A 9,415-nucleotide genomic window follows, 5' to 3' on the forward strand; every position below is an offset into this window, starting at 1 on the left:
TGGTGTGAACATACAAGTCATCAATGAATACTTCTAATCACTTCATGAGGATATCTTTGAAAATAGCATGCATGAGTCGTTGAAAAGTAGCAAGGGTATTAGTTACTCCAAATGGCATGACTATATAAGCAAACACTCCCCATTCTATATAGCGAATGTTGTTTTGTGCTTATCATTCGAGCGGACTTGCACTTGGTTATATCCTCAAAATCTGTCAAGAAAGCTATACGCTTCCTTTCCTACCGCTCTCTCAAGCATGTGCTTGGTGTAAGGCAAAGGGTGATCATCTCTCTTCATTTTTGATGCATTGACTTTATTTATGATCCACACACTCTGATTTTTCCATTATTTTTTAGTATGATAACCACTGGCCATACCCAGTCAATGCACTCAATCTCGTACATGAATCAAACACTCAAGAGCTTGTCAATATCATCTTTCACCACATGAGCATGCTTAGGATTCATGGCATAAGATCTTTGCTTTATTGGTGTGGCATCTGGTACCATAGGGATGTCATGAGTAACACTAGGGTCAATTGCTTTCAACTCTTCCATGGACCAAGCAAACACATAAGAGAATTTCCTTAAGAGATAAATGTGATTAGTTACTTTCTCCTCAGTCAAGTCCTTTGCTATGAACACAAGTTAGGGCTTCTCCTATTTACTTGCTAAGTTTTCTTGCATGAGTTTGAAGAGTTAACTATAGCTTTGTCTACTAATCTCCACTTTGTCCATGGTACTTTGGATGTCTTCTTTGTCTAGGCAAGACCTTTGCATGAACTTTGCAATGCTTTTTTCCTTGGCCTTCCTAAACCTATTCTTGATTAACATTTTTCCTATAGCTTAGGGAGGAATGATATTGTTATAGGCTTGTGATGCTCTCTCTACATTCCTCATTGCTTTGTCTAAATGGAAAATGGCCCTATTTGTCATAAAAAAAACAATGACACACATATATGAGCATGGATTTCTAATGCATTCATAGAATGTGCACTTGGTTTGTACTTGATACTCCTGAAACACAATAGAAGAATACAACTAGTTTAGTGTGAGTGGCCAACTATTACTGTATTGCTATTATTCTTCTCCTGTAACCTCCACTTCCAAGTTTGAGTATCTTGATATTCTTCAAACTCCTTTGCCTTATATGCAACCCGCACTGTTTTCTTCCATTTGGCTAATTTTAGTTGGGTTTTGAGACTCCTTAATTTTCTTTGAATCTCCTATAATTGTTTTCTCATTTTATCAATTTCCTAGCATAACCATTGATCCTCCAACTTTAAAATATTTGAACAACCTACTAGATTTTGAGTATAAGCTAGAAGCCCTTGATGACCATCTCCAACAAACCTCGGCAATATGAGGAATATGAAGAGAATGGAGAGCTGCTTCTTATTATTGGATCCACAGGATACAAGCTGCCATCAATTCACAAATTGATATTATTTTTGTCCTCTAATCACAGTACTTCCAACACACTTGGTGTGTGACCAAGCACCTTATTTCTTTTTCACGAATAGGTGCATACTCATCATCTAGATCAATATGAAGGCTGTATGGACATTTACGATTATCCATGCTTGTAATTAAGTTTCCATGAAGTGATCCAAGCTTGCAATGGATGTGGTTTACAGTCCCCCAAAACAAAAATTTGAAAATCAAGAGGGAATATTTTGAGAGAGTTGAAGGGAAGTTTCTAAGTGGCAGTGAGGCATAGAAAGTGACAAATGCTGATGACGCCTTTGAGATTCATCATCAATGAATGATAGACAATGAAAGTGCCAAGGTAGAAAAGGGTAAACATTCCCAACGATTGCAACATTTTTTTCCAATAACATTTTTATAGATTGCATGCACTTTCTCTCTCCTCAATTTTGAGGCCAAAAAATTCAGAGTTCTTCCATCTACCCTTAGGCTCTTCACCTATTACCTATCTAGATCACCATCTAAGTTTCATAGTGGAAGCACACGGGTGGACAGATCCATCTTTGTATCAATTGATTTGAAATTAAAGCAGTCTCTATTCTTCTCATATTTGCTATGTGTTCTCTACTCCTTGCTTAGATTCAGTCCATTGTGCCATGTAATTTTTACATGTATATGATCAAATATTTGAATTTAATATAGATCCAAAAGGGTGCAAATTGAGAGTTCTTGAGAAAAAGTGGTTGAGGAGGTTGGAGAATGACATATTGTTGTGCCTCTTATCTTCCTTCTCCCTTCCTTGTGCAAAAATTATGGATTCTTGATGTGTGAGTCTAAATGATGAGCCACCCAATTTTGTCTTTTGGTTGGTGTGGATGTCTTGAGTATTTTATGTGCAAGAGAGCAACAATTTGTAGGTTTCATGGTGAGGATCAAAGCTCTGTGCATATACCTTGCTACCTAGTCATCTTGGTTTTGTGCTTCTTGGAGTGTTGAGTGAGAGCCCAACCATTCAACCTCGAGCTCAACAATTAGCTCACCAAGTTTGAATAGGCAACACTCAAATCCATTAGGTTGTTCTTTTTAATTTAAAAATAATCCCCCAAAATTTTTTTTTGGATTTGGCTGTTTTCTCTTCCATAAGACTGCCTTGTCATCTCATGCTAGTACAATTGCATCATCAACATGGTGACTAGCCTTGATGCATGAGCTACTACATCCTATAATCCTTCAACCACACATTTGTAGTCATGAGCCTCAATTGTCCCCCTTGAGCCCCCTTGAGCCCTTTCTATTTCTTAGCTACCACCCTCTGTTTTGAGAAATACAAATCCTTGAGCAAGGTTTAGCTATGGAGAAAGGAAGTCAATGACAAGAAGCATGATGAATGAGACTAGACACACTGGCTATTACTCAAGTGAATTAGGTTCCAAGATTAATTAGCTTGGACTCATAAACACAATCTTGAGTAGAGAGAGACAAGACTAAAAGTACAAAGTACAATAGCATTGCATTCAAATGATTTTCAAGTACATTGCTTTATAGTTCCATGATGGTAGCATTTTTCCACACCGTGCTTGTGGGATACATGCAGCTTCTCCTACACTATTGCATGTCCCTTGCCCTATCGCTCCATACAAAGAGGCTATCATAGGAGTGTGATTGCATAAATCAAAACACCCCTCCTCAATCACAACAGTGAAAAGCATTGAGAATATAGAGGCTATTATGAGTAGAACCTTGCTAAGTGTGGGCATACCACAAAGAAGGTGAAACGTTCAAAGGCTATTGTGGGGAAACAAAACATCTTGCTAAGTGTGAGTACACCAAAGATATGGTAAAGATTTAGGGACTATTACAAGGCCTCATTAAGTGTGTAGAGGATGGGATATAGGGTTACATGAGGAGTACATGGCTTATGATAAGAACATTAAAGCGAGCACATACAATGCTCTAAAAAAGTCGATCCAAATAGTGGGAATAGAAGGACTGATGAGGCTTGTACTTTTGCTCTTGAGTGTCTTCTTCTTCTTCATGGTCTTCTCCTTCTTTGGTAGTTTCCAGGTAGGCCTTCTATGATCTGTTCTTGGCATGATAAAAATTTTCAATGTGTCCCATTCTTTTGCAAAAGTCACAAACAATGTCTTTCTTCCCTTTGTACTTGTTATTGACATAGAGAACATATTCTCCTTTGAAGTGCTTTCTTTCTCTTTACCTTTAAGCATCTTATCTTCCTCAAGGAGTGATGCTTTGATTTCTACTAGCTTTAGATTTGGCATATTAATTAGTGTGGTGGAGACATTACCAAATTCTAGAGAAAGACACTTGAGCAAGACTCCAATGCATATGTCTTCTTCCATTTTTAAGTTAACCCCCCTGCAAGTTGAGTTAGTAGACTTTCCATATAATTAAGGTGAGTTGCAAGGGATGTATTAGCCTTCATATCCAACCTGAAAAACTCAATCAATAATCAATATTTTGAGGATTTAGATTGGGCACCAAAAAACGTGTCTTCTCAAGTGGCATGAGATGTATCACATGTGTCTACGTGGTGGATATAACTCTCATCAAGCTTAAGCTTGATGATTGGTTGGGCTTTGTCATCATTCTTTTGCCATGCTACTACAAGAGCAGCATCTCTGGGTCTCTTCTCTTGGCCACTAGTTATTACCCAGAGGCCCTTCATCACGATCAACTTGATCCTTGTTTGCCAACTATTGAAGCCTGTTCCTTTGATGCAGCATGATGGTGAATCTTTCCCCATATTGGATGGTAGGATCAATAGAAAATCAACACCAAAAATCTCAGATCAAATAAAAAAATGCGTTGCTTGGATATGTCAAGAAACACAAGTGCAAAGAAGCACTGAGTATCAAAAGATACTGTGCTTGTTGAGCTTCATGTTGAACTTTGATGGTTGAATCATCTTCCCTAACTTGCTGATTTGATATGACAATCTTGCTAGAAATTGAGTGGTATAGTAGATTAGAGTGGCAGTGGGTTGGTTGAATTGAGAGGAGTGAGAAAATGGATTGAAAAATGAGCCGGGGTGAAAATGGTTATGGCTACCCTTTAGGGTTTTCTGGGCCTAATTGGTTTTTTACTTATGGTAGCTCCCACAGTGGACTATTTAAGCTCAAAATTTGTCACAAGAGAGCCCATAGCATTAGCTTGAAAATTCCTATGGAAGCTGGTTGATCGTAGCACGTGTAGATGGCACAGGTTGTACAATAACCAGTAACATGTGCAATTTGAATAGTGAGTTGAAGATCATGCAATGTCAAAGCAGATAGTTGACAATTGTTTTAGGGTTTGAGGTGCTATGCAACTATGCCCTTGAGTATAGGGAAAGGTCTCTAGAGGAAATCTTGTGAGGATATTGCATGCATGAAGAGTTCTAGGTACTCCAAGTGAGTAGGGTATTGTTGGCTATGGAGGTCAAGGAGAGTAGAGTGAAGATGGAGTGAATAGATGAAGTCATCTTGTGACACTAAGCTGACTAGAGGTTGTGGAGAGTTGGAGAACACTGAATTGAGCTAAATCAAGCTCACCATGGCTCTAGTATCATGTTGAGAAACATAAATCCTTGAGCAAGATTTAGTTATGGAGGACGAAAGTCAATGACAAGAAGCATGATGAGACTGAGACTAGACACACTGACTGATACTCAAGTGAATTAGGTTGTTTACCACAGCACAGAGGAGCGGGAAATGGAAAGAGAGAGAGAGAAAAAAAGGAAAAGGTGCCTTAACTGGCAACTAGACACGGGAAAAAATTAAATGCACAGGCACGATCCTCAAGAAGTCTTGGAGTCGCCCAAGGAGTAAAAGAATAAAAAGCGCACCATTAAGTGCAAAAACACTTCCAAAGCCTTGTAAAAGAGCACCAGGCTCACTCTTGTGCAAATTGTATGCATTAGTTAGGGATAGGATAGACTAGAACGGTGGGAAATGAGGAAATGGGCTTAGGCTAATGGTCGGCCATGTAAAAAAGGGGGATGACCGCCCATGGAAAATAGGGCATGTATATAAAGTTGAAAGTGAATGGGAAGCTCATTCTTGTGTGTGGCCAAAGCTCTTCTTCTTCTTCTCTTGTTTCTTGCCTTCTTGCTTGTGTTTGAGAGAGGGATTGAGAGAGTGTGAGGGAGTGATTGTGTGAGAGTAAGGGATCTTGGAGAAGAAGCTCTCCATCTTCTCTCTTCATCTTCTCCTCCTCTCTTCTCTTCTCTTGTCTCGCGCGTGGCTATGGAGGATGGAGCTCATGGGAGAGGGATTGAGGTTGCTTGAGCTTGCCTCAAGGATCGTGGAGCTACTGGTGTGCAAGAAAGAGGAGGGTACTCGATCAAGCATCAAGGTAAGCTCTCTACACCCGTAAGGTAGGCATTGTGCATCGGCTATGTGAGAGGTAGCCATGGCCGCTCGGTTCGAAACACTTGAGCAATAAGTGGTCCGTAGGTCTCGGGGTAGAGCTTGAAGCTCCCCTCCATTTTGGTTCCGTTGCTAGGACAGACGGAATCGAGCCTTGAGCGCCGCGCGCATCAAATCGAGCATGGAAGTAGGGTTTACAGCCTGAGCCAGTGCTCGAGATAACTAGGAGATTTAGGAGGTTTTAATCCGTGGAACAAGTAACTATTTGGGTTTGTTGGAAGCATTAGATTAGGACTATTGTTCTGCATTTCTGTTTTTCATATTGGCTACACTAGATTAAGGTTAGATTATGGTAAGAAAAGAGAAAACAGAGGTTCTGGCTGCTGCTGGAAACAGGAAAACAGGGGACCAGATTCAAGTTTCTAGGTGAAACAAGGACAGGGAACTAGCTGTGAGGTTTTGCAGTGCTGGGAAAGGACCTTAAGAGGCCTGGGAGGCCAGGACAAACCTCATTTCTTTGGGTAGCCTTGTGTGTGTGAGAGAGAGAGAGAGAGAGAGAGAGAGAGAGAGAGAGAGAGAGAGAGAGAGAGAGAGAGAGAGAGAGAGAGAGAGAGAGAGAGAGAGAGAGAGAGAGAGAGAGAGAGAGAGAGAGAGAGCTTCTGGTTCACAGGACGAGGAAACGCGACCCCGATTCTAGGTGTCATCAATTCGTGCTGCTCCAAGTGAGTCCCGTGTTTTCCAATAGTGCTCTAATCAGATATGGGAAGTCTGTGGTGATTGAGTGCAGCAGGCATTAGGAAGGATTCAAACGCACCGGAATCGCGCCTGCCGCTGACGCAGTCGGACCAACTCGCAGTGGTCCGATCCCTAGAATCGGACCACCCGAGTCCTGGAGTCGGACTGTTCGACTGGTCCGATTCTCAAGAGTCAGACCAACCCGATCGGACATGCCACGTGGCACTCGGACTGCCCATTAGAATCGGACCATCGTAGTCGGACCATTGGGGCTAGACTCGGACCAGGACCACTTCAAAAGTAGGACCACCCTCTTGGTCTGATTCCCAGAATTGGACCACCAGGGTCGGACGATCCCCAGAATCAGACCAACCCCGTCTGACTGTTAGAGTCGGACCAGACCGGTCCGATTGCAAGAATCGGACCGTCCGATTGCAAGAATCGGACCGTCCGATTCCCAAAATCGGACCAGCTTTGTCTGATTCCCAGAATCAGACCATCTTGCTAGAAGAAAAAGATAAGGATCTTTTGCTGGCCTTGCCACAGACCTGACCCCAGGATGCAACCCTGAACACCCCCAAGACCCAGTTTGACCATTAGAACCTCAGAGACTAATCGAACTTAGGGTGTGGAAAGACCGTAGAATAGCCGGGAACCGAGTTGGGAACTCAAATTAGGCTGGGAACATGGGTAGAAACAAGGTGGAGTTTGCATTAAATGAATTCTGCATCGGCATTCCACTCTTGTGCTCCACTAAACCTGCACAGCAAGAAAAGAGAAAAGCCTGTTTTCGCACCAAGCACCACGAACGCACCAAGCACAACGTGTGAGTAAGGATCGCCGCTGCTTTCAAATAACAAGGAACACATATGGATATCTAATAACATTAAGAAACCCACTAGTAGGAGAAGACCCCAAGACTTAGATAAGTGCCTGAGCGCCCTACTAGGAGTACCTGGAGAGAACACGAAGACACAGGAAGCAACAAGATAGAGGAGTGGAAGCTGTCGGAGCTAATTGGATTCATTGACAACCTCGTGGAGTTGGAAGCAGAAACAATGTCAGGATCAAGAGGCGACCAAGGGGAAGACCAATTAGACTTAGGAGAATTTCCAACCTCGGTCCAGGAATTGGTCCACGACTACGATCTACTCACCAGGACTATGATCCAAGGTAGATCTGTAGAGGAAGTAGTGGCTAACCTGGAAGAAGAGAGAAGAGCTATCAAGAGAGTGTTGGAAGGCATAATTGCCTACAACCATGAGCAAAGGGCTAGAAGGCTGCAGCAAGACGTGGATATGTATGAGGCTAGACGAGTACTAGACCTAGCTGGGGCAGCCAAGTCCGGACCGAACGTAGAGAGGGAATGGGCAGCAGAGGCTGGCATGACATTGAGTGAACTAGTGGCAAAGAGACTCATGGACAATAGCTCGCTATGAACCTAGCAGTGACCCGTACAGCTTCATGGAGCAGTTCGAGCAGGTATGTGAGGCAAACGGTCTTACTGACCCTGCGCAGCGAGCTCAAGCCTTCGGCCTGTGCTTAGGCGACAAGAGGAGGACCTGGTACTCTAGTCTGGATGACGCAGAACGTACAAACTTTGCTCGCCTTAAGGGCCTCTTCATCAAGAGGTTTTTGGAGGCGGGGTATTCAGATAACCTCATTGTTAGGTTGATGAATATCAGTCAAAGGGAGAAGGAGGACGTTAGGGATTACGTTACTCAGGTGCGTAGCCTCTACAAGAGAATCCCTGCCAATGAGCAACCTATCGAGAGGGCAGTGTCTACAGTGTTCATGAAGGGGATTCGGAGTGAGGAGCTCTACAAGGCTTTGGCCAGTAACTCCACCTTACAATGAGACGTGCTAGCTTGAATCTTCGAGGAGGCAATACGCGTAGATGATCAACTTAGGAAACGTAGCATGAGGACTACCAACCGAGATAGTGCAGGCCAGAGGGACCTTGAGAGATCAACCACCTTGGGGGAAAAAGCAACTGCTAGTGCGCAGGACAAGGGAAAGAGTGTAGACCATGACCAAGGGATGGCAGAGATGAGAATGGAGATTGCACGGTTGCAAGAGCTCGTTAGAAAGCATGTGAGATTGCATGTACAATGTGTGTACTACGGCGCAATCACCTCCCAGTGGAGTGCCAAAATCCTAGATCTTAGCCGTGCTCAAATTGTGGTAGATTCGGACATGATGCAGTGCATTGCTGAATGCCGAGGAGATTCCCATACACGCAGCAGTACAACCCTCCATACTTAGGTAATTGGCCACCTAATTTCTTTGGCAGGGGAACCCAGTTAGCTCTTCCAGCACCAATTGACTCAAGACCTGCCGTGCCTAGGCTGGAGATGAACCTAGCTGGTATACCCAGGCCACCAGGGCCTTTTGTGACTCACCCACCTAGCGATGCTCCTGTTCACTTTGTGGAGGAGCCTAATGAGAAAGAGGCATATGTAAATCCGTACATATCCTACGACGAGGAGGGCAACCCAGTCCTGATGGACTATTGGCCAGTGCCGGTGATGGCTTTAGGAAGAGGACGAGGGAGAGGCTTTGGAGGGCCCAGCCAGGATCCAGTCACATGCTGGACTTGCTACTCCTAAAAGCCTCTGACAATTCAACACACTCTCATACAAGCTGTGTTTTTCTGCCCACTTGCTCCAACTGGTGATACAAACCTTGAGATCCATCTTTAGTGGACATCACTCTCCAACTACTCCCATTGCTTTGCCTTTAACATCTGTATACTCTCTCATCAGTAGTAGGAGCAGCTATGCAGCAAAATGCAGCAGTACACACCTTTTGTAGTCATTTTTACTCCGTGTTACACAAGTACATGATTATCTTTGACACATGCAATCTGCCCTTTCAAAGGCACAT

The sequence above is a fragment of the Lygodium microphyllum genome, chromosome 22 (genome assembly GCF_053477565.2).
Source record: "Lygodium microphyllum isolate KBCC chromosome 22, Lygodium_microphyllum_v1.1.10, whole genome shotgun sequence".
NCBI classification, from domain to species: Eukaryota; Viridiplantae; Streptophyta; class Polypodiopsida; order Schizaeales; family Lygodiaceae; genus Lygodium; species Lygodium microphyllum.